The sequence below is a fragment of the Schistocerca cancellata genome, chromosome 3 (assembly GCF_023864275.1).
Source record: "Schistocerca cancellata isolate TAMUIC-IGC-003103 chromosome 3, iqSchCanc2.1, whole genome shotgun sequence".
Classification (NCBI taxonomy): Eukaryota; Metazoa; Arthropoda; class Insecta; order Orthoptera; family Acrididae; genus Schistocerca; species Schistocerca cancellata.
Window position 1 is genome coordinate 65,102,517 of NC_064628.1, and position 8,182 is coordinate 65,110,698.

Below are 8,182 nucleotides of genomic sequence, written 5' to 3' on the forward strand. Positions count from 1 at the left end.
TAACTATTTTAATGCACCTGTAGGGGAGTGGCCCGGAAACTGTATTCCGTCGTTCGCCGCACATCGGTCGACTACGGTCGATTCTACCGCGCCGGTCCACTCTACGCCCGTCGGCGTTACTCCGTCGACCACTCGATTTGTTGATTTCTCGGCCAAGGCCGAGCCAGCCGCGCCTACCGTGCCGCGTGCCACTGACAGTGGCGGAAGCTGGTGCACCGCTACTGCACCCGAGACAATTACGTTGCAGAACTATGGACAGGGAGAGACAGTTTCCGATAAACATTTATGTCAAGACTTTCCCACCCGTTGGCCGAAGCTACCACCCCTTCGCAAGGATCACCCACGCACATGGTTTGCCTTGGTCGACCACGTCCTGCAGCTACACGGCGTCGCCGACGACAATTCGAAGTTCCTATGCTTACTGTGTCACCTCCATGACGAACTGGATCTGATCTGCGACATTGTGGCTTCGCCCCCCGCTACGGACAAATATGCGTTCGCCCGACGCACCATCCTCGAGCGACTATCCACATCGACAGAGGAAGCTATCCGCCTCATCAGTCAGGAATCGCTGGGATCCAGGTCCCCGTCGCAACTCTGGCGTCATCTCCGCGCTATGATTGACACGCATCACATGCCGGACATTACACTTTGGACCATCTGGTTGCTGAAACTTCCCCCGCAAGTTCAACTTCACCTTCTACATGTAACTTCGGCCCCACTAGATGCCAAACTGAAGATCGCAGACCAGGTTTACAACATTCTGCCCCCCCCGCATACTCCCCCAGGGTGCCCTCATGCCTCAGGGGTTGGCACACCTGCGCGGCAGTTCCCATCCTGCAGTACAGAGTGCGCACGACTTGCTCCACGCATGCGCGCGGAGCCAACGCCGCCTGGCAACCGCCGCAGTAACTCCTCTCCTACCAGCACTACTGCAGCGTCGCCATCGGAGGGAACCACAAACAAGTCCCCCTCCACTGCCGCTTCGACCGCAACCAGCGCGACGGGCGACGCCACGCGCCGCCCCGCTTGGTGTTATTTCCACTCCCGCTTTGGCGACGCGGCTAAGAAATGTCGTTCTCCATGCGCGTTCCCAAACTAATAACGCGACCCAATTCAGGCGCTACGGGCCGCGTTGCACCGCACAGACGCCTATCACTATATACTTCTTCTCCTCACGCGCCAGGACGCTTGTACGTGAAAGATGCAGTGTCTCGCCTTTCATTTCTAGTCGTTACGGGGGCCGAGGTTAGTGTGATACCTTTGTCCGCAGGTATTAAATTCGAGCTTCAGCCTTGCCCCCCGCTTCGAGCCGCCAATAATTCCCTGATCCGCTCTCATGGAATAACGAATTTAAGCCTTAAACTGCAGGACATTAATATGCCCTTACAGTGGACTTTTGTTATCGCGGATGTGGATGAACCCGTGCTTGGGGTAGATTTTCTCTTAGCCCACGCACTGTCACCCAACCTACAACGAGGTACACTAACCTTTAACTCGGGAGACCGTACCACCGGTTCAGATATCTTACCCCTCTCATCTGAAAGCGCCATTCTGCTGTGTGAGCTAGCGGAAACTGCTGTTGCAGTGCTTTCTCTTAGATCACACAACGACGAACTTCGGGACAGCAATGGGGCCCTCCGCTTACGCATCGCCGCCGTGCAAGCCAAGCTCACGGACGCGCGTAAGCAGACCGCCCAGCTGTCGCACACGGCCACGCCCCCAACCACTTCCTCGCACCTGCAGCTGACACCGCGTGACATTTCTACTGCCGGACGGAAGCAGTACCCGCGACGCTACCAGGTACCCCACCGAGCTCTTCGACAAGGACTACCAGTGGATCACCGCCACTGTTGCTGAACTGCCGGCCTTGGACACACACACGTGTGCATTACAGGTTAGTCACAGTGCAACGGGTGCTGGTCCAGCATCCCCATCGGTGTTCACGATCAATAACGGTACTGTCCACAGAATAAATACCACAGAAGGCCCACCGGTACGTGCAAAGGCTAGGCGTTTAAATCCGGAAAAATTTAAACACGCTAAAGCTATTGTTCAGGAACTTTTAGATAATAAGACTATCCGCCCTTCTTCTAGTTGTTGGTCGTCACCCATTCATTTGGTGCCCAAGAAAGATGACACTTTCCGCCTCTGCGGTGACTATCGGGCGCTTAACGCCAGAACAATTTTAGATAATTATCCCGTCCCAAATATTCAAGACTTTGCTTCCCAGCTGCATGGGGCACAAATTTTCAGTGTAGTCGATTGTCATAAGGCGTACCACCAACTGCCAATGGCACCTGAGGACGTTGAAAAGACCGCTATCATCACCCCGTTCGGGTTGTTCGAGTATTTGTTTATGCCATTCGGCCTTAAAAATGCTGCACAGACGTGGCAACGGTTCATCGACTCGCTGGTTGGAAAACTGGACTTTGCATATGCGTACCTGGACGACTTGTTAATTTTTTCTTCCTCCCTCGAGGAACATGAACAACATTTAAATACAGTGTTCCAACTATTAAAAGCAAACGGTATCGCAGTGAACAATACTAAGTCACAACTCCGCCGCACCAGTGTCACTTTTCTGGGCCACAGAGTTTCTGGCGACGGCATCCGCCCCCTAACTGAACGGGTGGAGGCCATTAGTACGGTGCCTTTGCCCAAAGATTTTCAGGGCCTCCGCCGCTTCCTTGGAACGGTAAATTACTACCGTAAACATATTCCCCGCGCCGCCGACATACAAGCCCCACTGACGGATGCCCTTGCAGGAAAAAACACATCAGGGTCTCAGGCGGTCACGTGGACTCCAGATATGCGTCGCGCATTTGATAATCTAAAGTCAGCCTTACAGACAGCTGTTACGCTTGCTCACCCCATTCCTGATGCTCCCATCTCGCTTACTACAGACGCAAGTGATACAGCAGTGGGGGCAGTACTTCAGCAATCCGTGGGTTCTGTTGCACAGCCGCTCAGATTTTTCTCCCACAAACTGACCGCTTCCCAACGTAAATGGTCGACCTTCGACCGGGAACTGTTTGCTATTTACGCTGCTATCAAATATTTCCAAGACGATATCGAAGGTCGCCATCTCGTGGTATTTACCGACCACGAGCCATTGGTTTACGCTTTCCGTAACCCAGGTAAGGACTCATCCCCGAGACGTTTTAGGCATATGGACCTTATATGTCAGTTTACGAATGACATACGTTACGTCAGAGGCGCAGACAATGTCGTCGCTGATTTTCTGTCTCGGATGTCGGTTTTATCTTCACAATTGGACCTCAGTGAGCTCCCTAAATTGCAGACAGAGGATACTGAACTGGCAGCATTGCGTTCCGATATCAAAACAGGACTCAAACTAGAGTTACGGACACTTCCTGGGTTTTCATCACCCATCTGGTGCGACATTTCAACAGGACGCATACGCCTGGTGATCCCTGCACCTCTCTGCCGGGACATATTTAATAGTATCCACGACTTGGCACACCCTGGCATTCGCGCCTCCGCACGTCTGGTATCTGAACGTTTTGTTTGGCCCGGGGTGATAAAACAGTGTCGCAGTTGGGCACGAGCATGTGTGGCTTGTCAGCACGCAAAAGTAGGATGTCATGCACAGCCCCCCATGGGTACGTTCGATGTGGCAAAAAGAAGATTCCAGCACATACACATCGATATCGTCGGGCCCTTACCCCCCTCAGGCCCCTTCCGTTACATACTGTCCGCAATTGACAGGTTTACCCGCTGGGTAGAGGTAATTCCTCTCACTACTATCACAGCCGATGCAGTGGCCCGAGCCCTGCTGTTAATGTGGATCTCGCGCTTCGGCTGCCCAGTCTCTGTCACCACCGACCAGGGCCGCCAGTTCGAGTCTGCCCTCTTCCGACAGCTTTGTGAACTGTGTGAGGTGAAACGATTTAGGACTACAGCATACCACCCCCAGAGCAATGGGCTTGTGGAACGCTGGCACCGAACGCTTAAAGCTTCCCTGATGTGCCACGGAGGTGAGTGGGCCGATGCCTTACCGTGGGTAATGTTAGGCGTTCGGGCCACGTACAAAGAGGACCTTGGCGCATCCCTGGCAGAGGTGCTGTATGGAGAACCCCTCACACTCCCAGCAGTGTTAGTCGAGCCTTCACTTCCTCCAGATCAAATCTGCGACTCGACATTCGTCGGGCAGGTCAAGGAGTTAATTGCTAACATCCGCGTGCCGCCTCCTCGACCACACACCCCCCCTCCTGTATTTCTGCATAAGGACTTGGCGTCGTGCACTCATGTCATGGTGCGTGATGACACCATCCGACCGACACTCAGACCTCCATGTACGGGCCCGCACAGAGTCATATCACAGCGTACCAACACGTTCGAAGTGCTCATTAACAGCACGCCTCAAACGGTATCCGTCTGCCGCCTCAAACCTGCATGGACTCTGGGAGAACTGCCCGATACCCCACCCAGTCAGACCCCATCCCCTGCTGCACCCACCTCGCATGAGGCATCTACCGACAGTCCATGGATGAGCGACGCCCATTCCCACACGTGTGACGTTCCCCACTCCCAGTCGTGTGACAGTGCTACAGGTGCGTGTGACATTCCTATGCAGAGTGATGCGTGTGATGACTTACCCTCCTACAGGCAGCCCCTCGCCTCTCCCCTGTTAGGATTCAGTGATGTATCAGGGACCAGCCTCAGAGCGTGTGATGTCACCGATGACGACTCGTGTGGAGATTCTGTCAACCCGTATAAGGAAGTGGTAGTGAATGTCAACACAGATCTTATTTGCAGCTCTAATGTGTTTTTTGTTATGCAGCCGGGTAATGTGTACATCTTCTACGAACAAGCCAGCTTCCCCAGTGACAACTTAACTCACATTCATCTCCTCCAGTCTGTCCCCTTGCCTGTTGGTACTGACCCATCAACGGTCAAAGTCCTACGTACCGCCACAGGCATTCAGATCCGCTATCCTGGCCCCTCACAACCCACCATCCCCTCCCCAGATCCCTCAACTGCTGTACGAGGATTCACCCGGTCAGGCAGGACCATCCGCCCCCCTCGCTGGCTCTAAGACTTCAATTACTAATGTAATGTAATGTAAGGTATGGTTTCTGATTAAACACCCTCTCCCTCCCCCCTGGGTGTTCCCTTTACATGTATGCCCCAATATTTATGTTTGTGCTCCACACTCTAGGGGGGGGGGGGGCTAATGTGGCGACTATCGACCAAGTCGCGGGTAATATCTTTGTTTTTGGCAAGCTCTTTGAACCAGTCTGTGGTCGCGCGTGAAAGTGTACGGACGTGTACCGAGAATTCAGAATGTAAACAACTGTATATGTGTGCTTACGAGAAATAAAAATAGTGTTTATTACACATGGTGTAGCGTGCATCATTGGATTCGGCAACCCTACAACGCTATATCCATAAATATATTAAATTTTGAGTTAACATCAATTGAAGCATACACAAGGACCAGTCTACTAGCTGTAATTGCTGATTAAAGCCTTCAATGGTGTGTTCATGTATAATCCTAAAGTTTTTCCAAATGAAATTTTCTTTCCTTTGTACATTCATTTAGTCTAGAGTGAGAAATTGCCCTTCATGATCCGAGAGGCCATTTATAATATTTTTCACTGTTAAATTATTGTAAATGTACTTATCTACAAATACATTATCTATTATCCATTCCTGTGCTCTTCCAAGTCCTTTGCTGTCTCTGACAGAATTGCAGTTTTTGTTTCTTCTTCCTGGATTTTAATTCCTACTCCAGATTTTTCTTCAAGTTCCTTTACACTTGTTCAATGTATAGACTGAATAACATCAGGAATAGGTTACAACCATGTCTCTACTTCTTTCTCAACCATTGTTTCCCTTTTGTGTGCCTCAATTCTTATAACTGCCATTTGGTTTCTGTATAAGCTGTAGATAGCTTTTTGCTCCCTGCATTTTACCCTTTCTGCCTTTAGAATTTCAAAGAAAGCATTCCAGTTAATATTGTCTACAGCTTTGTCTAAGTCTACAAATGTTGTAAATGCAGATTTGCTTTTGTTTAACCTAACTTTTAAGATAAGTCATACGGCCAGTATTGCCTTGTGTGGTCTACTTTTTTTCGGAATCCAGACTGATCTTCCCTGTGATCATCTTCTACCATTTTGTCCATTCTTCTGTAAAGAATTCGCATTAGATTTTGCAACTGTGAATTTTAAACTGATTGTCAGGAACCTTCATTATTCAGCCATGATTCAGCCCACCACACCATCACTGATCTCTGTTAAATGCTTGCAACAGGAAGATCAGTCACTCACCAAAACTGAATGCTTACAATATGGAAAATAACAGAAGATGAAACAAAAAAAAAAAACAAAAAAATTAACGGTAAATATGTATACTAGGGAATGAACAAGTGAAAAGGAAGCAACACAGAAGTCGATATCACCTCAGTATACGGAAATAACAGAAGAAGAAACGAAAACGTTAACAGTAAATATGCCTTCAGTGGAATGAACATATGGCAGGGAACCAGCACAGAAGACAATATCACCATGTAAAAAGACTGAAGAGGAAGCTGTACCAGATTGGACAGAAATTAAAACAACAGATCACGATGAAGCACCAAGCAGAAGTTAGCATTCAAACAACATACGAATGATTTTTTATGCCAAATCCACTGTAGAAGAAAACAACAAAAAAGAAGTCCAGGACTCCCAGAAGGTGAAAATCATGTTAGAAATGAAAAGAAGACAAGAGCCTGCTCTTCAAAGAACTACCCAGGCAAGAAATATACCTCTCATAAAACTGAATAATTCTAACTCTCCTGTATCACAATGGTCAGGGCTTAACCATAAGCTATATGAGCTAGAGGTCCTTTTGAATGGTTCATTGAAGGAGATTTCTATCTTGTATGTAACTGAACACTGGCTGCAAGAAATACAAAAATGTGCTGTTGGGATTTCAGGCTTCCAGTTGGTCAGCAGCTTTTGCAGGGAAATATGCAGAGGGGGTGGAACATGTATATATGTAAGAACAGATATTAAATCGAAGGAAATTAGGTTTAAAAATTTCTGCTGTATTGAAAAATATTTTGAATATTGTTTATGTGAACTAACAGATAGTAAAATTATAATTGCATGTATATATAGATCCCCATCTGGTAATTTTGAGTTGTTCTCTGAAATTTTGGAAAATCTTCTGAACTATCTAAATAGTCAGACAAAATACATAATTGTGCTTGGGAATTTCAATGTTAATTTCTAGGACAACTGTAAAAAAGGGCAGAAACTTCTTAATCTACTAAAAACTTACAATATGGACATGTGCGTAGAAGATATCATCAGATACAGCAGCAAAAGTGACAGTACTATAGACAAAATATTCATTGACAAATCAAAATGTGGCTTTAAATCTGAGGTATTTGATACTGGTTCCTCTGATCATGAAGCTGTTAAATTGACTCTAGAGTAAACTCATGAGAAAAATGACAACAGAAATTATATCGAGAGAAGATTAATAATGACAGCATTAGGGTCTTTAATCTAATGTTAAAAATGTAAACTGGGACACGGAAAGCAGTGGCAGTGGCAAGGGAGGGAGGGAGGGGGACTATAGCCTCCCCCACCCTCCAATGGAGTACCATATTACGCTGGATAAAATGACTTCAGAAATCAGAAAATATATTACTTCAACGGATTCAATAATTTTTTATAATTATGTAGCAATATAGGTTGCAATGTATTTGAAACACATTTTAACAAAAGAAGAAGAGCGGCAAATTGCTTACTATCTAAACCAATAAATAACTTAAAATGGGCATCTTATTATTTATTAATATACACTGGATGTATAGTAATGTACAAGTACCAACTGGAAAAGTGGGCCAATGTTACCCCTGCTGACGGTACTGCTATGATATTTCTTTGTTGCCTCTGAAGAAACCGAAAATGAACAAAAAATCAAATTCATGGATCACAAGTGACATCAAAGAGTCATTAAAAAGTCTTAGAATGCTATATAAGTGTGCAAACAAAATACTGTCTTGAAACCATACGTATGAGGGAGAAGTTCCGGTTGGTTACACCAAACAACACCCATTTAGCAGTAGTTCATTTATTCACCTAAACACATGCAAGGCTCACAAAGAACTGAACATGGCGGAACCGCAGTACAGAGTACTCTTGAGAGGCCGGGGGAAGGG